Raw genomic sequence first — 23,778 nt, forward strand, 5'->3', positions numbered from 1 at the left:
CCTCCCGGCCTCTGCCTGTTCGGGGGGAGGCCGGATCCTGGGCTGTGTCCCGGCGTCCTGTGCTCCGGAGCCTGCGCTGTTGGATTCGCGCTCCCGGCCGCGTAGCCCCCTCCGCAGAGCCGCGCCCGAGCCCCTCCGAGCTGCTCCCGGCCGCACAGCCTCCTCCGCACGGAGCCTCTTCCTCTGCCCGAGCCGCCGCCGCCGCCGCCGTGCTTGGCCCGGAGCCGCGCAGCCCCCTCCGCGGAGCCGCTGCCCGAGCCCCTCCGAGCTGCTCCGGGTCCCGCCGTGCGCGCTGCAGCCCTTAGGGAGCTTGGCGCACTCTCCCGGGGCGCAGGTGTCTGTTAGTGTCCCAGGGAGCCCGAGGGCATCCCCGCCCTCCTGGGTCCTGCTCCAACTCCCTGAGAGCCCCTTTCCGCCCGGGAAGGTTGGTGCAGCTCCTGCTTCTCCGGGACGGGGCTCTCCTGTCCTGGGGACACTCGCCCCGGCCTCAGCCCGGCTCCTCGCGGGGCCCCTCCCCCTTGGAGGCCTTTTGTTTCTTTATTTCTTTTTCCCCGTCTTCCTACCTTGATAGAAGTGCGAACTCTTCTCACTGTAGCATTCCAGCTGGTCTCTCTTTAAATCTCAGGCCGAATTCGTAGATTTTCAGGATGATTGGAAGGTTATCTAGGTAATTTGGTGGGGACAGGTGATTTGGGGACCCTACTCTTCTTTAATTTCCTGGTTGATCCGTTCATTCTTTAGTAGGATGCTCTTTATTCTCCATGTATTTGTACATTTTTTTCTTCCAGTTTTTTCCAATTATTTTTCTTGTAGTTGATTTTAAGTTTTAAAGCATTGTGGTCTGTTTTCTTGGGTGCCTCAGTCAGTTAAACCATCTGCCTTTGGCTCAGGTCATGATTTCAGGGTCCTGAGATCAAGCCCCACATTGGGCTTCCTGCTCAGCAGGGAGTCTGCTTCTCCTTCACCTCTGCCCCCCACCCCCAACTCATGCTGTCACTCTCAAATAAATAAATAAAATCTTTCAAAAAATAAAGCATTGTGGTCTGAAAATGCATGGAATAATCTCAGTATTTTTATACCTGGTAAGACCTGATTTGTGACCCAGTATGTGATCTATTCTGGAGAATTTTCCATGTGCACTGGAGAAGAATGAGTATTCTGTTGCTTTGGGATGAACTGCTCTGAATATATCTATGAAGTCATTTGCTCCAGTTGTCATTCAAAGCCCTTGGTTAGATCTGTCCATTGCTGTGAGTGGGGTATTAAATCCCATATCATTGCATTATTATCAATGAGTTTCTTTTATCTTTGTTATTAATTGGTTTATATATTTGGTTGCTTCCAAATTAGGGGCATAAATATTTACAATTGTTAGTTTTCTTTTTTTTTTAAATATTTTTTATTTATTTATTTTTATTTATTTATGACAATCACACAGATAGAGAGAGAGAGGCAGAGACACAGGCAGAGGGAGAAGCAGGCTCCATGCACCGGGAGCCTGACGTGGGATTCGATCCCGGGTCTCCAGGATCGCGCCCTGGGCCAAAGGCAGGCGCTAAACCGCTGCGCCACCCAGGGATCCCCAATTGTTAGTTTTCAATTGTTAGACCCTTTATTTATTTATTATGATATAATATCCTTCTTCATCTCTTATTACAATCTTTGGTTTAAAATCTAGTTTGGTGTAAAAGATGGCTGATCCAACTTTCCTTTATTTTATTTTCTACTAGCATGATAAATGGTTCTCCACCTCCTAATTTTCAATCTGGTGGTGTCTTTGGGTCTAAAATGAGTCTCTTGTAAGTAGTATATCTTGTTTTTTTTTTTAAATCCAATTTGATACGCCATGTCTTTTGACTGAAGCATTTAGTCTGTTTACATTCAGAGTAATTATTGAAGGATATGAAGTTACTGTTATTGTGTTCCTATAGATTGTCTCTGTTTCTTTCTGGTCTTTTTTCTTTTGGGCTCTCTCTTCCCTCAGAGAATCCCCTTTAATATTTCTTTCAGGGCCCGTTTAGTGTTCATAAATTCCTTTAGTTTTTGTTTGTCCTGGAAACTCTTTATCTCCCCTTCGGTTCTGAATGACATCCTTGCTGAATACAGCATTCTTGGCTGCATATTTTTCCCACTTAACACGTTAAATATATCATGCTAGTCCTTTCTGGCCTGCCATGTCTCTGTGGACAGGTCTGTTGCCAGCCTTAAGCATCTACCCTTGTAGGCTAAGGACCACTTGTCCGGAGCTGCTTTCAGGATTTTCTCTTTATTTTTGAAACTTGCAAGTTTCACTATTATATGTCAAGGTGTTGACCTATTTTTATTGATTTGGGGGGGGTGTCTCTGTGTCCACTGAACTTATATGCCTGTTTCCTTTACCAGATTAGGGAAGTTCGATTTGTTCAAATAAACCTTCTGTCCCTTTCTCCCACTATTCGTCTTCTGGGACCTCTATTATTCAGGTATTATTTTACTTTACTGAATTCCTGATTTCTCGAAGTCTTCCTTTGTGATTCAATAGTTGTCTTTCTTTTCTTCTTCCTTATTCTCTATTATTTTGCCTTCTACATCACTGACTCTCTCTCTCTCCTGTTTTATCCTCAATGTTAAAGCCTCCATTTTTTACTTCATCTCAGTTATAACATTTTTAATTTTAGCCTGATTAGATTTTACTTCTTTGATTTCTACAGTAAAGGATTCTCTAGTGTCTTCTATGCTTTTTTTGAAGTCCAGCTAGTACTTTTATAATCGTTGTTTTAAATTCTAGTTTAGTCATCTTACTATTGATTATATCCCTGGTGGTGACTATTATGTCTTGTTCTTTCTTTTGCAGAGAGTTTCTCTGTTTAGTCATTGTTTTCAGAAAAGAAAGGAAGAAAAGATTAAAAAAGGAAAAAAGAAACCACCACCAATAACCTCAGAACGTATTTCTTGTGTATGCTGTGTATACTCTGCTGTTATGTGTTAGCTGCTCTCTTCCACTGGTCCTTTATCTACAGAGTTCCTCCTTGCTTGTTGTGGGGAGTATTTGGACCTTTAAGTAGGTGTACTTTGATTTGTTTGTGAAAATAAGCTTTGCATCTACCACGTACTTTTACTCCAACTAGTAGACTCTTTCCTTAATCCTCAGATCTTCTCCCTAGCTGTTCAAAATAGTTCAGTGTTGATCTAGCTATACTCAAGGACCTGGTAAATTCAGGGTACCCCTGATACTCCACCATCTTAACTCTAGGAGCCCTTTAATCCTGTTTTATTGTTTTAAGGTAGGTGGTGATGTCCTCACTTGAATTACTGATTTTACCATGAGTCTTCTCTCTTTTTTTAGTCAGTCTAATGGTTCATCAAGTTTGTTGATATTTTCAAAGAAGTAACTTTTGATTTCATTGATTCTTCCTATCCTCTATCCAATTTATCTCCCCTCTAATCTTTTTAAATATTTCTTCATGCTTTGTTTCTATTTTGATTTTTTTAGTTTCCTAAAGTGAACAGTTGTTGATTTGATATTTTTTTTCTTTGTTAATATAGGTGTCTTAACCTGTTCTGGCTTTTACAACAAAATACCACAGACAGGGTGGCCTATAAACAACATAAATTTATTTCTCACAGTTCTAGAGGCAGGAAGTCTGAGATCAGGATGCCAGCATTGTTGTGTGAGGACCCTCTTCCAATATGCAGACTTCTCCTTATATCCTCACATGGTAGAAAGGCAAGCAAGCTCTAATCACTTTCTTTTATAAAAGCAATAATCACATTCATGAGGGTGCCACTTCATGATCTCAGTACCTCCCAAAGGTGTCACTTCCTAATACCATCACATTGGGCATTGGATTTCAATATACGAATTTGCAAGGAGAATACATTCAGGCAGCTGCATTAAGCATTTATAACTATAAATTCCCTGTAGGTACTGCTTTAACTTATCTGTATCCCATAAAGTTTGGTATAGTATATTTTTACTGTTACTCACCCTCAAGAATTTTCTCATTTCTCCTTTGATTTATTCTTTGATCCACTGCTTATTTAGTAGTGTGTTATTTAGCACTACATACACATTTGTGAGTTTGACATAGTTTCTTCTGCTATTGATTTCTAATTACTTCCATGTGATCAGAGAACATATAGTAATTTTTCTTGAGTAAATACACTTCACTTCAGATTGTTGCTAGACTTTGTTTCCTTTCCAGAGCTCTGGAGAGGTTGATTTTCACAATTTTTGCTAGTATGTTTGTTGTTCTTATGAAAAGAGCTTTATGACAGTCTTCATTCTACCATTGTGGAAGTCTTCCTTATATTCCAAAAGCCAGGTTATGTTTCACATGCTACAAAAATCACTCCCACCCCAACACACACACACACACACACACACACACACACACTCATCATGTGTCATGAAAGGAAGAAGACACATCACTTATACCTTTCATTCGTCCATTCAAAAATTCATATCATTCATACATTATGAAGGGAGAGCTCTGCTAAATGATGGGTATGTAGAGAAAGACACAGCCCCTGTTTTGAAAGGAGTTTTCATGGGCTCTTTTTGGGCTAATATAAGTGCACAAATGGTTAATGCAATGTATAGGAAGGAAAATATTATAAAAGGGGCCAAGATGGTTATTACTATAGGAAGAGAAAATTGTGTGCTTTGGTGGGGTACTATAAAATAATGCCTACCAGGTACTAAAATCTTAATACTAATCTAGCTAGGTGTCTTACATACTTGTCAAACATACTCTGGAATAGGTTGGATGAGGATGCCATGATTCTAATGTATTCTTGAGCCACAGACCTGACATGAAGAGACAAGCATGAATAGAAAAATTACTTATCACTATGTATCAGTTATAGGCCTACTGGTGATTTACATTTTCCTGTAGTTTATATGAACTGACAAACATGCCAGGACAGCTTGAAGGGTGGCAGTAAGACTGTTTTAATCAGTGTGCCTTACCAAAATGACCAAGCTGTCCTTTTCTCCTGGAACCACTTTCAGAAATGGGGCTGAACAGATGAATGCTTATTACAGTCATGTCCTTACATCTCCCAAGCCACATCTGCTGTATTCCGTGAGCCAAAATCTTTCCAATGGCTTCTTAGTCATCTTAGTCAATCAGCCACGCAACAACTAGCCAGATTCCTTTCTGCAGTGTCATCTAATCTGAGGGATGAGAGATTTTTCCACATTCTTTGCTTCCAGAATCCATTACCAAAACAAACAAACAAACAAACAAAACAAAACAAAAAAGCAGGAAATGAGAAAACAAGTTGTTTTTAATTTACATGTTAAATCTTACTGGACCAATAGTTTCTTCACATCCTCCATTTGAACTTCTGATACTAGAGACTGAGGGCTTACTGTGTAATGGGCGGCACTGTCAAAGATGCTTGATCCTTACAACTACTATTGCAGGATACGCAGATTATGTCCATTTTATAATGAGAAGCCAGAAGTACAGAGCCATTGAATAATTTCTTCAAGATCACAGAGCTAGTTAAAGTAGAAGATCAAGGATTTAATGCATGTCTGGCTAACTCAAAAACCTATGCTTTATCTACCATGCTATATAGCATTGCACTGTCATTGACTGTCAAGGCTGGATGGTTCTCATAGATCATCTAGCCCAGTATTTTTCACATTTGGGTGCATGGTAAAATCTTTAGGGGAGGTTCCACATCCCCCCGCCATTCTGATTTAATTGAATTTTTAAAAAAGATTTGTTTTTTATTTATTTATTCATGAGAGACGTAGAGAAAGAGGCAGAGACATAGGCAGAGGGAGAAGCAGGCTCCATGCAGGAAGCCTGACGTGGGACTTGATTCCAGCACTCCAGGATCATGCCCTGAGCCAAAGGCAGATGCTCAACCACTGAGCCACCCAGGCGTCCCTGATTTATTGAATTAAGATGGGATCCAGGCATCCAATTTTTAAAAAGTTGATGTTTATGATGATAATGTCCAATAAGGGATTAAAACCACTCCTTTAGTCTCTTTTATTGTTCAGGGAAAATTTGGGAACCAGAAAATGAGAGAATTGACTAGAAGAAACAGTTTCCTAGAGATAGGCCTGAGACTAGAAGCCAGGTGTTATAACTACTATACCAGAGTTCTGTTGTAGAGCAATTATTTACTCACATTCTGTAGACTAATTTTCCAGGGCCTAAAATATGCGAGAGTCAATCAATGGGTGGAGACTTGGTGGCTCAGTCAGTTAAGCATCTGACTCTTGGTTTCAACTCGGTTCATGATCTTGGGGTCCTGGGATTGAGCTTCATGTCAGGCTCCTCCCCCAGAGGGGAGTCTTCTTGTCTCCCTCTCTCTCTGCCCCTCCCACCACAACTCTCTCTCTGTCTCTCTCTCTCTCTCTGTCTCTCTGTCTCTATATATATATATGTACATACATATATATACACACACGTATGTACATATATATCCAAAATAAAAAATCTTTAAAAAAAAGAGTCAACCTATGAAAAATCTATATGATGACCAACATCAAATTGTCACTCGGCTATAGCCCAGAAATCTCTGAGAAAATGCTAATAGCATTAAGTAGCAACCACAAAAATGGATCTCATCCATTATGGAACTACTCTCTTGCTGGAAAGAAATCAACAAATATTTATTGAGTGTCCCACCATGTGGGAGGCACTGTGAAGCACTTAGAATGCATTAAGAAACAAAGACACAAATATCGCTGTCCCTTATCCAACATCTGGTCTGAGGAGATTTACTGCCATACAGAGCAAAGGTTTCAGAGTCCTATTTTACACAGAAGGCCAATGAAGCTCAGAGTTAAAGGCATTTTCTAGTAAGTTGCACTGCAATATTACAAAAGGCTTTGGGAGAAGAAATACTCAGTTTGAACCCTACTACTACTTATCACTAGCCATGTAACACTGGGCACAAGATGAACCTAACCTCCTTACCATCAGTTTTTTTTTTTTTAATCTACAACATGAGGAAAATAATGTATCAGACTCAAAGGGGTTTTTTGACAAATGTATGAGAAAATGCATGGAAAAAGGTCTAGTACAGTCAAAATAAATTGTCATTTCTCCCCATTTTCCTCATTCCATCGCAACTTTCAATTGGGACTAGAGTCCAGGGCATCTGACTCCCAGTCCAGTAAGCTCTGCAATACACCATACTGCCCATACTGCCTCCTCCTCTGTCTGACATTGCAAATGAAGTCAGAAAATCAGCAGCCACTACTATCATTTGTACAAAATTTGTGAAAACACTAAATAAAATACAATTCTATCTTTAAAGTCACACAATAGGGCAGCCCGGGTGGCTCAGCGGTTTAGCGCCGCCTTCAACCCAGGGCCTGATTCTGGAGACCTGGGATCAAGTCCCACGTCGGGCTCCCTGCATGGAGTCTGCTTCTCCCTCTGCCTGTGTCTCTGCTTCTCTCTCTCTCTCTCTCTCTGTCTCTCATGAATGAATAAATAAATTTTTTTAAAAAATAAAAAATAAAGTCACACAATGTAGTTTAAGAAATGTGAAAAGTGTTCAGTCAAGTGTCTGAGCACTTCACAAACCAAGAAAAGAAAGATAACATCATGTGAACAGACATAACTCAGGTAGTAATGAAATGCTGATGAGATTCCAAGTTCAGTCCACAATCTGAAACCCAAAATGAGACATTTTATGTTGGTTCAAAGAACCTACAGAAACTAGGAAAACAGCCTCAATGATACTCATCAGCAATAGGGTTTACCCTGTTTCTTAAACACACCAAGAGTAAGGCCTGATCCAAGACCAAGTACTAACTTGATACTTAGGAAAAGTGTCCTGCTCCCCAACATGTGATATTGATTTTGACTGTGGGGACAGGGGCCCATTGGCAGAAAATAAAAATCCCCTATCCCATGTCACTGCAGTACATATCATAACATATGGCCCAATAATAACTGATATTTACTATGCACCTGTATGTCCCAGCTACTATACTACATTCTACATAACTTAACCTCATTTAATCTTTACAACAAATTAATGAGGTATGCACCATTACTCCCATTTTATAGAAGAGAGCACTGAGGTCCAGAAACCTTAAGCCCAAAATCCATAGACAGCAAATGATGGCTATAAGATCTAAACTCAAGTCTTTCTGATTCCACGATCAATTTTTTTGATGAGTTTCTCACAGTGGATAGCAGTTCCCAGTGACTCAATCCAGAAAGCCATGAATTATTCTGGATATAATGTAATAATACACTTCCTCAATGTGTTTCACCTACCATCACCATCAAGTCAATCAGTGACTAGTATCCGTTAATTTACTGCCTAAATAATACCTGCCCCATCCCCACACACAACCTTACCTTCAAAATAATGGCAACATTCTTATTGAAGTTTTTCTTTTTGTCTGATCTTCTTCAATCCATAAGTTACACAGGACCCCAGAGGAATTCTTTCTAAAACATCTGCTCCTGTAACTCTTCTCCTTAAGACTTTTAAAAAATAATTCCCTATGGTCTACAGTGGTGGCTAATTCACAGATGCCTCAGTATCCCCCGAGGAGCTATAGAGCTCTGATCCCACCCTAACTTAGCCCAGAGTTGTCTGAATCTGAAGCTACAGGTGAGACCTGAGTATCCATAATTTTATGAAATGCTTAAGTGATCTTAGGCAAGCACTAAAAATCTCTTGGCCAACAGGATACAAATTCAAAGCATTAGCTTGGCATTCAAGGCCTACTTCTAGCTCCTTATCTCTTCAACAAACTTTCTCATGTGCCCTTCGAGCCGTACCACGCTGTTTCAGTTCTTTAGTCTTAATTCTATTTCACTCCTTTGTGTTTCTGCTCACATAGTCATTCCCTCTAACTGAAATGACCTTGCACTGCTCCCAACTATTTGTCTCCCTTGCCACATTATCTCATAACTCAGGTCCCAGCCCAGGACACCATTACCTACTCCATGAAACCCTTCTTGACTCTGTATCTCTTAGCTAGAGTATGATCACACCCCCAACTTGTACAGTTTTCTTTCAGAACATCAATAATGTCTCATATCACAAAAAATCTATGTATGTATCTGTTTCCCATCCATCATGGGGACTTCATAGATGAATTTCCAATGTCTAGCCTAGATACTGCCTAAGTACCTCCCACTAAACTCACCTTCTTTCTTTCCTCCTTGATTTACTCTTGAGCCTCACAACAAAGTTTGAAAACAGCCATCTTGCCTTTTAAACAACATCTCAATTTGAAGGCCAAGATAGATCCTAAACAACTTTTGAGTCCTAATTAGGACATTGTTAAACTATACCAGATAAATGAAAACCTTTCTTTAAAAATACCAAATATTGGGACACTTGGAGGTGGCTCAGCGGTTGAGCGTCTGCCTTTGGTTCAGGGCCTGATCCCGGGGTCCTGAGATCGAGTTCCATATCGGGCTCCCTATGAGGACCCTGCTTCTCCCTCTGCCTATGTCTCTGCCTCTCTCTCTCTCTCTCTCTGTGTCTCTCATGGATGAATAAATAAATCTTTTAAAAATACCAGAGAGTTAATATCTATTTGATCATAGTATCTCCCACTTCCTGCCTACAAGTTCTTCCTCATATCTAATCCAAATCCCTGAGATTATTGTTTTCCTTTGTCCTCAATAGAAATGGTGAACAGCTCCTAGACATACTCTTACCTTGCCTTACTTTCTTTCTATATTACAGTTAAACACAGAGTCAAACAAAATGTATTCTAGGATAAAGCCTGAGAAGGAAAATGTGTCATACTTGGCATCTTTTTGAACTAGGTGAAAGTGAAGTGGTAAAGAGCTGGTGAAACTGTCATTGTTAGATAAACACAGACGAATCATTCAACTCTATGAACAAGCTCCTTCCATTTTGCAAAGTGATCATGTGGACTCTGACACAGTACCTTCCTCGTTCCCCTTTCCCATTATTATGAACGGATAAGCTGCTGTCAGACAGAGCCTGCTTTCCCTTATCCCTGGCCACTGTTTACTTTCTTCACAGTTTCTGTTCTGGAATATGCTTTGGTATGCTAGTCTAGGAGTTGGAAGCCTCAGATTCCATCATAAATCGTGATACTAACTTGATGCCATAACCTTGGACCAAACACTTTTTATTTTGACCTTAGTTTTCTCATCTTATAAAACCTGCATTAGCAGAGCACTTCAAGTACATAAAGCACACTGATACACATTTATCTCATGAGATCTGCATAACCACTCTATGAGGCAAACAAATGAGCCAGAGAAAGTTTGGGGAGGTTAAGTAAGTTGTCTAAGGTGGAGCAGCTAGAAAGTAGTAGGGTTGTAATCTGAACTCTGGTTTTAATTCCTAATCTGGCACTCTTTCTATTATACCAAGATGCCCTCTGGTAGCTCTATATACCATAAACCAGGCACCATTAGATTAGTGATACAATGATGAAAAAGTCAGATGCTTCCATCTGGGGGGGGTGCGTGAAACAAGCATAGAAAGACTAAAAAATATAAATAAATAAATAAATAAATAAATAAATAAATAAATAAATAAATATAATTTCAGATATCAATAAGTACAGCAGAGTAAGGAGATACACAGTTGACTGAGAATTATCTTATTTCATCTCCCCAACAACCTGCCATATAGAAATTTTCATTAACCACTATTCTCCAGATGATCAAAAGAAGGCAGAAGAGCTAAGCTAAGCCAGTGAGTAACAGAGCTGAGCCTAGACACAGTAACTTCTGACTATGTGCTCCATGCTTCTTCTATTTTGCTGCTTTACTCCTGCTACTAGATTTCTAGGGCTCCATGATTCGGTCTCCAAATGACTGACTCTTGAGTACTTGAAGGTGGATGGGATATAGGCTAAATGCTCTGTGATTGCGAGATCAGGAGCACCAGACAGCTTTCAAAGCAGAACCAGGTTGTTAGTTGATTCACTTATATATCTCTATCAATTCCTTGAGAGTAGCATAATTTTTTTGTTTACTGTTCTACCCCCAGTGCCTAGCACATGGCTTGACTCCTAAGTAGTGTTTGTTAAATATTTACTGAATCCAGTGGTGCCTCTGTGGCTCAGTTGTTTAGGTAGCCAACTTTTAGGCTCAGCTCAGGTTATGATGTCATGTGTTGTGGGATCAAGCCCCGCATGGGGCTGCAAGCTCAGGAGGGAGTCTGCTTGAAGACTCTCTCCCTCTGCCCCTCCTTTTACTCATGTGAGCACTTGTGCTCTCTCTTTCTCTCCAATAAATAAACCTTTAAAAACTATTTACTGAACCTGTGAATGAATGAATGAATGAATGAATGAACTAATGAGAATACAAATTAACATAGCTTAAAGAAAACTAGGTTGGTGTGTTCCTGGCAAAGGAGCTAAAATACCCTTAACCTCCCCCTGAGAAGCAAGCTTCAGCTGCTTTCTCCCAGGAATAAACAGGCATGACAAAAAGCCAGGTAGGAGCTGACATCTGAAGGTGAGAAAAGGAAACAACCAGCATAACCAGATAAGTTGAAAATGAAATGCCCCCTCTAAGAAGTAGTTAGGAGAGGACAGTGATAGAATTTTCTTCCTCTCTCAGCTCTGGAAAGCTTTATTTTGTTCTCCATACTTCTTAGGCAATGAGGATTAGTGGATCTGAAATGTCGTTCTTGCTTCCTGCAGTTTGGAAATTGAAAAGGGCAGTATTCTATCTGATGAGGACTGGAGTGGTCTGGAGACCTTTCACAAGGTTATGTAATACTTGGCTGCCTGGGGCCCTGTGCTCCTCTTTCATTAAATGTCCTAAACACAATCAATCAATCAATCAATCAATCAATCAATCTTCTAAACACAATTTGCCTAGATGCTTGCGCTATACACATATAAAAACTGAGTGTTCTCGTGTTCACTTCAGCAGCACATATACCAAAATTGGAACATTATAGAGAAGATTAGCATGGCCCCTGTGCAAGGATGACATGCAAATTAGTGAAGCGTCCCATATTAAAAAACAAAACAGGGCAGCCTGGATGGCTCAGCGATTTAGCGCCACTTTCGGCCTAGGGTGTGATCCTGGAGACCCAGGATCAAGTCCCACGTCAGGCTCCCTGCATGGAGCCTGCTTCTCCCTCTGCCTGTGTTTCTGCCTCTCTCTGTCTCTGTGTCTCTCATGAATAAATAAATAAAATCTTAAAAAAATAAAAAAATAAAAAACAAAACAGTGGTCTCTGGACATCTACAACTGACTTGAATAGAGACAAAAATTACCCATGTAAAGAAAGAAAGCTAGTATTTACTTGACACCATATGCCAGCACTGTGATACCTATAGTCACACATATTGAGCAACTACAGTTCCCATCTATGAAGTGGAGATAGTCACAATACCTACCCACCTGGTTGTTATGTCGATTTTTAAAAAAAGATTTATTTATTTATTCATGAGAGACACAGACTGAGAGAGAGAGAGGCAGAGACATAGACAGAGGGAGAAGCAGGCTCCTCACAGGGAGCCCGATGCAGGACTCGATCCTGGATCCCGGGATCATGACCTGAGCCAAAGGCAGGCACTCAACCACTGAGCCAGCCAGACATCCCTGTTATGTGGATTAAGTGAGCTAATTCACATTAGATGTTCTGCAAGTACATGTAATATGCTCTGAGTAACAAAATAAGGTGCTACAGCACACCATCACTATCATAATCATCATTATTATCATTGTCACCACCATCTATGTACAGTGTATATTTTAGGTGCTTCCATATCAATTATCATAATGTATCCTCTCCACAACCTTGCCTGGTAGAAATGATAGATGAAGAAAACTAAAGCAAGCTGAGACTATAGTAACTTGTCTAAGTTTCTGCAACTGGGAAGAAACACATCAAGACATAACAGGTAGGGGCACCTGTGTGGCTCAGTCAGTTAAGCATCCAACTCTTGGTTTTGGCTCAGATCATGATCTCAAGGTCATGAGATCAAGCCCCGTGTCAGGCTATGCATTTAGCATGAAGTCTGCTTAGGATTCTTTAGGTCTTCCTCTCCCTCCTCCTCTACCTCTCCTCCCTCACTCAAATGAAATCTTAAAAAAATAAAAAGAAAAAAGAACTAACAGGTATATCCGTTTGATTATTCCTTCACTGTATACACACAAGGTCAAAATAAACCCAAATAAACCACAACTAATAATAGATATTCAGAAATCCTGGATGTTTTACATTAATACCATTTGTACACCAGTGTTGGAAGAAAATGTAATTCTGTCTTAAAATTCTGTTTTTATTCCTAGATAAGCAAACAGTTGTGGATAAAGCTGAAAAGAAAAACCTAATAAAAATATTGTTTGGGATTTGGAAGGGAAAAAACACGCTTTTATAAAAGTGTAAGCAAAATTAGAAGTTTTAATATAAGATATGGTAAAGTTCATTTATGCTTAAGGAGGAAGCACATTTTTATAATGAGCACCTCTAACCATGGAACTGGTTTCTTATAGATTTGTATATAGGTAACAAAATTGTCACATTATATATTTGCTATAGCTCATTGTCTTTATCAAAGCCTTCACACTCATTCAAAAGGTGGCAGCTGAATTCTTCTATGGGCCAGGGATACAGATAGGAGGCAGCAGACCCTGTTTCTTAAAGCCACCACAGGCTAAAGCAGTTATTAAAACATAATTTGAAAAAAATTCATAATGAGAATAATACAGAGTGATGTAAAAACATGGTAGTGGGGGATAACACAATCTTTAATGGTTTCATTGAGCTGTAATTTACATCCATGAAGTTCACCATTTAAATAAACAATAAAGTATACATATAATTTAATGTTTTTTAACATATTTACAGAGTTGTACAAATGTCATCACTACCTAATTCCAGAAAATTTCATCACTCGAGAACAAAGCCCCATACTCACTAGCAGTCACTCCCATCCTCCCCTTCCTGGTGCCTCTGTGAACCTCATTTACTTTATGTCTCAATGAAATTGGCTTATTCTGGCCATTTTATATAAATGAAATCATAAATATATGGCCATTCATGACTGGCTCCCTTCATTTAGCATGATGCTTTCAAGGTTCATCCATGTTGTAGCAAGTATTGATACTTCATTCCTTTTAGTGAATGAGTTATATTTTATCATAAGGATATACCACCTTTTGTCTATCTATTCATCAATTGGTGGACATTTGGGTTGTTTCTACGTTTTGGCTGACATTAATAAAGCTGTCATAAACATTGAGAAGTTTTTATGTGGATATAATGCTTCCAATTATCTCGTATACAAGGTCATTTTTAGATATGATTTTCAAACATGCTCTCCTTTTCTGTAGGTTGGGTTTTCACTTTCTTGACTATAAAATTTGCAATACAAAAAACTTAATTTGGTCTACTCTGGAAAATGTTTAATGTTCACTTGAGAAGACTTTGTTTTCTCTTACTGTTGAGTGGTATACTCAATAGATATCTATTAGTTCTACCATAATACTTCTTAGCACCATCCATGCCACTGCAAATGGCAAGATTTCATTTTTCATGGCTGAGTAATGTTTCATTGTATATATGTACCACCTCTTCTTCATCCATTCATCAGCCAATGGACACTTGTGCTCTTTCCATAATTTGTCTACTATAGGTAATGCTGCTATAAACACAGGGCTGCATATATACCTTTGAATCAGTACTCTTGTGTTCTTTGGGTAAATACCTAGTAGTGCAATTGCTGGTTCATAGGAAAGTTCTATTTTTAAATTTTGAGTAACATCCATACTGTTTTCCAGAGTGGCTGGACCACTTTGTATTCCCACCAAAAGTATAAGAGGGTTCCCTTTTCTCTGTACCCTCACCAACACCTGTTGTTTCCTGTGTTGTTAATTTTAGTCATTCTGACAAGGGTGAGGCAATATCTCATTGTAGTTTTGATTTGTATTTCCCTGATTATCAGTGATGTTAAGCATTTTTTCATATGTCTGTAAGCCATGGAGGTATCTTCTTTGTAAAAATGTCTATGCCTTCTGACAATTTTTAACTGGATTATTTGGTTTTGGGGTGTGGAGTTTTAGAACGTCCTTGTATATTTTGGATACTAACCCTCTATCAGATATCTTACTTGCAAATATCTTCTATTTCATAGGTTGTCTTCTAGTTTTGTTGCTTGTTTCCTTCAGTATGTAGAAGTTTTTATTTTTATATAGTCCCAATAGTTTATTTTTGCCTTTGATTCCCTTGTCTCAGGAGACATATCTAATAAGAACTTTCTGTAGCTAAGGCCGAAGAGGTTACTGCCTGTGTTCTCCTCTAGGATTTTGATGGTTTCAGGTATCACATTTAGGTCTTTAATCCATTTTGAGTTTATTTTTGTGTTTGGTGGTCCAGTTTCATTCTTTTGCATGTTACTGTCCAGTTTTCCCAAAACCATTTGTTAAAGAGACTGACGTTTTCCCATTGGATATTCTTTCCTGCATTCTTTCCTGCATTGACCATATAGGTGTAGGTTCATTTCTGGGTTCTCTAATCTGTTTCATTGATCTATGTGTCCAATTTTGTGCCAGTATCATACTGTTTTGGTCACTACAGCTTTGTCATATAACTTTAAGTCTGGAATTATGATGCCTCCAGCTTTTTCTTTTTTTCTATCTCAAGGTTGCTGTGAGTATTCAGTCTTTTGTGGCTCCAACAAATTTTAGGATTGCTTGTTCTAGTTCCATGAAAAATGTTGTTGGTATTTTGATAGAGATTTCATTAAATGTGTAGATTGCTTTGGGGAGTATAGGCATTTTAACAATATTTATTTTGCCAATCCATGAGCATGGAATGTTTCTCCATTTCTTTGTTGTCATCTTTAATTTTTTTCATCAGGGTTTTACAGTCTTCAGAGTATAGGTCTTTTACCTCTTTAGTTAGTCCTAGGTATCTTATCATTTTGGTATAATAGTAAATGGGATTGTTTTCTTAATTTCTCTTTCTGCTGCTGCCTTATTGGTGTACAGAAATTCAACAGATTTCTGTATGTTCATTTTGTATCCTGCAACTTCAGTGAATTTGTTTATCAGTTCTAGTAATTTTTTGGTGGAATCTTTTAGGTTTTCTGTATAGAGAATCATGTCATCTGCAAACAGTGAAATTTTTACTTCTTCCTTCCTGATTTGGATGCCTTTTATTTCTTTTTGTTGTCTGAGTGCTGGGGCTAGGCCTTCCAATACTATGTATAATAACAGTTGAGAGGGTGAAAATCCCTGTCTTGTTGCTGACCATAGAAGAAGAGCTCTCAGTTGTTCCCCATTGAGGATGGTATTAGCTGTGGGTTTTTCACAGATAGCCTTTACTATCCTGAGGTATAACTCAGTCGGAGAAAGACAAATACCATGTGATTTCACTCATATATGGAATTTAAGAAACAAAACAAAACAAAACAAAAAAAGAAACAAAACAAATGAACATTGGTGGAGATAGATAGATAGATAGATAGATAGATAGATAGATAGAAGATAGATGATTGATAGATAGATAGATGATAGATAGATAGATGATAGATAGATAGATACCAAGAAACGGACGCTTGTTATAGAGAACAAGCGTATGGTTACCATACATGGGTAGGGATGGGTAAAATAGATGATGGAAATTAAGGAGTGCACCTGTTGTGATAAGTGCTGGATATCGTATGGCAGTGGTGAATCACATCTGAAACTAGTATTACATTGTATATTAACTACAATTTAAAACAAAAAAAAAGATGTCTATTAGGTGTAGCTATTTTATTTTATTTTATTTCACTATTCAAGTCTATTTTCTTGCTGATCTGTCTAGCTGTTCCATATAATGAATAGAACTTCCCAACTATTATTGTTGAACTACTTTTCTATATTTTGTTGCATATATTTATACCTGTTACATCTTCTCGATTGATTGATCCTTAATTATTACAGTATGTCCTTTATCTCTAATAATAGTTTTGTCTTAAAGTTTATTTTGATTAAAATTAATAGTAGCCATTTCAGGCTCTCTTTTGGTTACTGTTTGCATGAAATATCTTTTTCCACTCTTTCACTTTTAACCTATTTGTGTCTTAGAATCCAAAGTGAGTCACCTATAAACAGCATATATGTATATCTTGTTTTATTTATCTGTGATGAAAATCTCACTTTTTTATTTATTTACTTATTGTCATTTAATGTTATTGTTGCTATAGTTAGAATTACCTCTTCCATTTTCTTGTTTTCTGTATTTCTCATTACTACTTTGTTCTTCCATTATTTTTTGACACCTCTTTTTGCTAAAGTAGGTATTTTCTGGTGAGCAATTTTAACCATGTTTTTAATTTTTGTAAACTATACGATTTTTTTTTCTCAGTGGGGGCACCTGGTGGCTCTGTCAATTAAGCATCTGACTCCTGATTTTGGCTCGGGTCATCATCTCAGGGTTGTGAGACTGAGCTCTGCATTGGGCTCTGCACTGGACATGGAGCCTGCTGGGGATTCTTTCTCTCTCTCCATCTCCTCCTGCCTCACCTTCTCCTTTTCTAAAAAAATTTTTTTCTCAGTGCTTGCTCTGAGGTTTCTAACATGCATTTAATAATCAGAATCTACCTCAGGTTTATACTAAATTCCAAGAGGTATTAAAAACTTAATTCTTCTATAGATCTATAGTCTCCCCTTGTATAATAACTGTTACACATAATTTGTCTATATTATTACCAAACAATGCATGTCTTATACTTTTTGCTTTATATAATCATATGTGTATTAAGTAAGCTAATAAATGAGAGCACAGTTTATAGAGATTTTTATGTTAATCATCATATTTACAGTATTTTTTTCATTTCTTTCTGTGGAGTTCATTTTCTATCCGATACCATTTTCATACTCCATTTTAGCTTAATTCCCACTCTTCTTCTTTGCACTTTATTATATTTACATCTATTTTTACAGATATATTTCTATATGTGACAGACCCAGGAATTCAATTTTACTGATAGCGTTTCATGCAATTAATTTTTATCAAGAAGAAAAGCAATATGAAATTCTTTTAAAAAAGATTCACTTATTTTAGAGAGAGAGCATGAGCAAGAGGGGCAGTCGGAAAGGGAAAGAGAATCTCAAGCAGACTATACGCTGAGCACAGAGTCTGATGCAGGGCTTGATCTCAGTACCCCGAGATCACGACCTGAGGTGAAACCAAAAGTCAGATGATTTAACAACCGCGGAACCCAGGTGCCCGTGTAATTCTACTTTTTATCATTATCTACATAATTCCCTCTACTATGATTTTTATTTTTTCATGTGGAGTTAAATTATCGTCTGGTACCATTTCTTTTCAGTATTTCTTCCAAGGCATGTCAGCTAGCAACAAATTCTAGCAGTTTCTAATTATATGGAAATGTTTTTATTTCACTTTCACTTCTAAAAGATAATTTTAATGAGTACTGGATTATTGGTTCACAGGTTTTTTGTTAAGCACATTGAATATGCCACAACACTGTCTTCTGCCCTCCATTATTTTTGATGAGAAGTCAGTAGTTAATCTTATTGCATTTCCCTTGTCATTTTTCTTTTGCTAATTTCAAGATTTTCTCTTTACATTTGCCTCAACATTTTGAGTATGGTGTGTCTGGGTATCAATCACTTTGCATTTTTCCTGCTTGGAGTCTGTTGACCTTTGATATGTAGATCAATATTTTGGATCAAATTTGGGAAAATATTACTGTTTCTTGAAATAATCTTTCTGCTCTTTCTTTTCTTTTCTTCTGATACTCCCATACACATATGTTGGTACACTACTTAAGGTATCTTACATTTCTCTGAGCTTATTAATTTTTCTTCATTCTTTTCCCCCTTTCTGTTCTTCCAAATTCATACTTTCTATTAAACTATGTTCAAGTTTGCGGATTCTTTCTTCTGCCAACTCAAATTTGTTCTGGATCCCCTCTAGTGAATTTTTCATTTTAATGATTATACTTTTCAACTCCAGATTTACCATTTGATTCTTCTCTATAATTTCTATCACTTGACTGTTCTCTGATGAGAAATTTTTCTCATGCTTTCCTTTAGTATTTTAAAAATTATTTCCTCAGTCCATTGAATATATTTAAAGTAGATATAAATATATTACTTTGTTTAGTAAGTCCAACATCTCGGCTTCCTCATGGACAGTTTTTGTTGACTACTTCTTTTTCCTGTGTATGGACCGTACTTTCTCTTGTTTGTACATCTCATATTTTTTATTTTTAATTTATTTTTATTTTTTAATTTTTATTTAAATTAGCTAGTTAGCAGTGTAGTATTAGTTTCAGGTGTACAATATAGTGATTCAACACTTCCAAAGAAGAAAACTAAGACCCACATATCATAATTTTTACTTGAAAAGTAGATATTTCAGATACTATATTGTAACAACTCTGGATGCTAACATGCCTCTTTCTGGAGCTTGTTCTTTTCTGTTTGGTCACTTGTCTACTTAATTACTTGGCTGAATTAGTTTTGAGAGGTCTATTTCCCCCACATTGTAAAGCTTCTGATGTCTCTGCTTAGATATGTTTTCTTGTTTTTAATCTTTTAGATTTGTTTCCTGTATGTCAAACCCAGATCTACATAAACCACTTTTTAGTTAAAGTGTGTGCTTTAAGCCTGCTTAGCCAGTGACATTTTTACTCTTTACCACTGGATGTGCATGTGGTTTGAAGGCTACTTTCATAGTTCTGGGAGTTTAGAATTTTCCCCACATTCAGATAGGGCCAAGTCTCTCAGATGTTCTCTCTCTGGTCACTTTTCAGAGAGTGTGGCTCTGGGCACAGCAGAGGGAGAAGCAGGCTCCATGCAGGGAGCCTGATGTGGGACTCAATCCTGGGGCTCCAGGATCACGCCGTAGGTCAAAGGCAGGTGCTAAACTGCTGAGCCACCCAGGGATCCCTTCAATATGTATTTTTTAAAGTCAGAAAGCTCTTTTTATATAACAAGCTGGTTAAACTAAATTATCACTGGAATAGGCCTCAGGAGCACAGAGTCCCAGTCTGCATTTTTACCATTAGCTTGCTGTGGTACTTTTATAGTCCATTCCCTTCACTGGGACTTAATTTCTTTTCCTCTGCAAGAAAAAATGAAAAAGATATGAAGGGAGGAAACTTGAGTTATGCAATGCCTAAAATCCCTTTTAGCTCTTACATCCATAATTGAGCCTTTTGGCAAAAAGATTTCTAATATATGATTTAAATAAAACCCATCTAGAAAGACCTGCAAAGCACGGATCTCCAAACTCAACAGCCATAATGGGAAAGAATGATTAATTTAACTATATAATTTAAGATTGCTGGACAGATCCTTCACTCGCCTCCAACAGCCTGCCTCACCGGCCGCACGCTCTGCCACTATCCGCAGAAATGCTTCAACTACCTGCAGTCCTCCGCCAAATTAGGCCAGTGTCCAGAGTACTGGTTCCTCAGCTCATTCGGGCCTATGCCAAGGATATAAAATTTGGTGCAGATGCCCGAGCCTTAATGCTTCAAGGTGTAGATCTTTTAGCTGATGCCGTAGCCGTTACTATGGAGCCAAAGGGAAGAAGAACAATGATTATCGAACAGAGTTGGGGAAGTCCCAAAGTAACAAAGGATGGTGTGATCGTGGCAAAGTCAATTGACTTAAAAAACAAATATAAAAATATTGGCGCTAAACTTGTTGAAGATGTTGCCAATAATACAAATGAAGAGGCTGGGGATGGCACCACTACTCCTACTGTCTTGGCACGCTCTATTGCCAAGGAAGACTTCGAGAAAATTAGCAAAGGTGCTAATCCTGTGGAAATCAGGAGAGGTGTGATGTTAGCTGTTGATACTGTGATCGTTGAACTTAAGAAGCAGTCGAAACCCGAGACAACCCCTGAAGAAATTGTTCAGGTTGCTACGATTTCTGCAAATGGAGACAAAGAAATTGGCAACATCATTTCTGATTCAATGAAAAAGGTTGGAAGAAAGGGTGTCATCACAGTAAAGGATGTAAAAACACTGAATGATGAATTAGAAATTATTGAAGGCATGAAGTTTGATCGAGGTTATATTTCTCCATACTTTATTAATACATCAAAAGGTCAGAAATGTGAACTCCAAGATGTTATGTTCTATTGAGTGAAAAGAAAATTTCTAGTGTCCATTCCATCGTACCTGCTCTTGAAATTGCCAATGCTCACTGCTCCTTGGTCATAATTGCTGAAGATGTTGATGGAGAAGCTCTGAGTACACTCATTTTGAATAGATTAAAAGTTGGTCTTCAGGTTGTGGCAGTCTTTGGTGACAATAGAAAGAACCAGCTTAAAGATATGGCTGGCTATTGCTACTGGTGGTGCAGTGTTTGGGGAAGAAGGATTGACTCTAAATCTTGAAGATGTTCAGCCTCATGACTTAGGAAATTTGGAGGGGTCATTGTGACCAAAGATGATGCCATCTTTGGAAAAGGAAAAGGTGACAAGGCTCAAATTGAAAAATGTATTCAAGAAATTATTGAGCAGTTAGATATAACAACTAGTGAATACGAAAAGGAAAAGCTGAAGGAAGGCCTGGCAAAACTCTCAATGGAGTAGCTGTGTTGAAGGTTGGTGGGACAAGTGATGTTGAAATCAATGAAAAGAAAGAGAGTTACAGATGCCCTCCATGCCACAAGAGCTGCTGTTGAAGAAGGCACTGTTCTGGGCGGGGGGGGGGGGGGGGGGGGCGGGGCTGCTTCGGTGCATTCCAGCCTTGGATTCAATAACTCCAGCTAATGAAGATCAAAGAATTGGTATCGAAATTATTAAGAGAACACTCAAATTTCCTGCAATAACCATTGCTAAGAATGCAGATGTTGAAGGATCATTGATAGTTAAGAAAATTATGCAGAGTTCCTCAGAAGTTGGAGATTTTGTGAATATGGTGGAAAAAGGAATCACTGACCCAACTAAGGTGGTAAGAACTGCTTTATTGGATGCTGCTAGAGTGGCCTCTCTGTTAACTACAGCAGAAGTTGTAGTCACCAAAATTCCTAAAGAAGAGAAGGACCCAGGAATGGGTGGAACGGGTAGAATGGGAGGTGGTATGGGAGGCAGCATGTTCTGATTCCTAGAATAGTGCTTTACCATTTTTAATGAACTGTGAGAGGAAGCTCAAGGCTGTGTTCCTCAACCATAACTTCAGAAAAGTCAGTTGAAGGAAATGACTGAAGAAAAGGCTGGCTGATGTTTAAGAAAATCGCTATAACCATCAGTTGCTGGTTTCATTTGACAACGTATAATGGATGGATTATGGCTGTCATTATCCATGCCTACAGATAGTTTATTTTGTATTTTTGAATAAAAAGACATTTGTACATTCCTGATAACTGAGTGCAAGAGCCATGGACCAATGTACTGCTTTCAACTTCAATCACTGAGGCATTTCTACTACAATTTTGTTAAAATCAGGATTTTAGTGTTTGCCATCACCAGACGAAAAGTTAAGCAGCCTTTCTGTGGAGAGTAAGAATAACTGTGTACAAAGTAGAAAAATATCCAATTATGTGACAACCTTTGCATAATAAAAACTTGTTTAAAGTTAAAAAAGATTGCTGGACAGAGAAACATAAAGTTGAAAAATAAATTGGGAAAACTATTTGTAACACATATGACAAGGAGCCAAATTCCTTGATATACAAAGAGCTCCATAAATCAATAAGAAACAGATGAAAAGCTAAACAAAAACAACAACAGATGGGCAAAAGCCAAGAACAGTCAGTTCAAATGGAAAGAAATACAAATGGCCAATAAACATGTGAAAAGATGCTCATGCTCACTCATAATTAAAGAGAAGAAACTTAAACAATGATAAAATTTTTTTAACCTGTAAGATTTACAAAGATTTAAAAGTTTCATAGTATCCAATGTTTGCAGTTTCTTTGGCAAGGTGAGAAGTAGTATCTACTAGATTTAAAATGCATACATTGTTTTATTCAACTATTTAACAACTAAGAACTTATATTTTTCAAAAGTATGCTAATAAAGATAATACAATCATATTAACAATTGTTTTATTTTCTATGTGCCTGACACTTAAAGTATAAACTCTTACATTCTTAATATATATCATTAAGAATCCTTATAATGGCCTTATAGGATTAGAGACCATTGGTATCTCAATTTCTTTCTAAGAAGATATTCAGGCCCAGAGGAATTAAGTATTTTGCCCAAGGTCATACAGTAAGAAGATGGTGGCACCAATAGTTGGATGAAAATACTCTGGCCTTAGAGGTATTTCCCTTAAACACTGTATATATTGCCTCTTGAGGATGTTAACTGCAGCACTACTTTTAATACCAAACAAGTCAGGGAGAAAAACAAAATATCAGTAGTGGGAAGTTACAAAATAATTAGCAACTGGCTAAATATAAAAATATATAAGATCCTGAAATTTCTAAGTCTCGGTCAGGGATTTTTAGGAATATACAAAATCGCTCCTTCCTTTCTGGTCTGTAGAAATTGATCTATCTTCTGTATGTCCCGTAAATTAAAAAAATGCCCTCTTATTGAAAAGAATTTAATTCTCATGGTCTCTTTTTATGACCCTTAAATGAACATTTAAAAGTAGTCTGAATAGACATTTTTTCAAAGAAGACTTCCGAGTGGCCAAGAGACACATGAAAAGATGCTCAGCATCACTAATCATCAGGGAAATGCAAATCAAAACAATGAGATGTTACCTCACACCTCTTATGTTACTATCAAAAAGACAAGAATTAAGCATTGGCGAGGACATGGAAAAAAGGGAACTGTCATGCAATGTTGGTGGGAATGTAAACTGGTGAAGCCACTGTAGAAAACAGTATGGACATTCCTCAGAAAATTAAA

General features: G+C 38.0%; 1 protein-coding gene, 1 non-coding gene and 1 pseudogene across 2 annotated transcripts in view; 2 read left to right on the forward strand and 1 right to left on the reverse strand.

Annotated features, from left to right (window-relative positions):
- Positions 1–23,778, reverse strand: part of AR (androgen receptor) — a 190,627-nt gene that overhangs the window by 98,241 nt on the left and 68,608 nt on the right. The window lies entirely within an intron of this gene.
- Positions 11,840–11,946, forward strand: LOC129518909 (U6 spliceosomal RNA). Its single transcript, XR_008666246.1, has one exon. It is a non-coding gene; the product is annotated as a U6 spliceosomal RNA (small nuclear RNA).
- Positions 20,312–22,015, forward strand: LOC129517778 (60 kDa heat shock protein, mitochondrial-like; annotated as a pseudogene).

The sequence above is a fragment of the Nyctereutes procyonoides genome, unplaced genomic scaffold, assembly GCF_905146905.1.
Source record: "Nyctereutes procyonoides isolate TBG_1078 unplaced genomic scaffold, NYPRO_anot_genome, whole genome shotgun sequence".
Classification (NCBI taxonomy): Eukaryota; Metazoa; Chordata; class Mammalia; order Carnivora; family Canidae; genus Nyctereutes; species Nyctereutes procyonoides.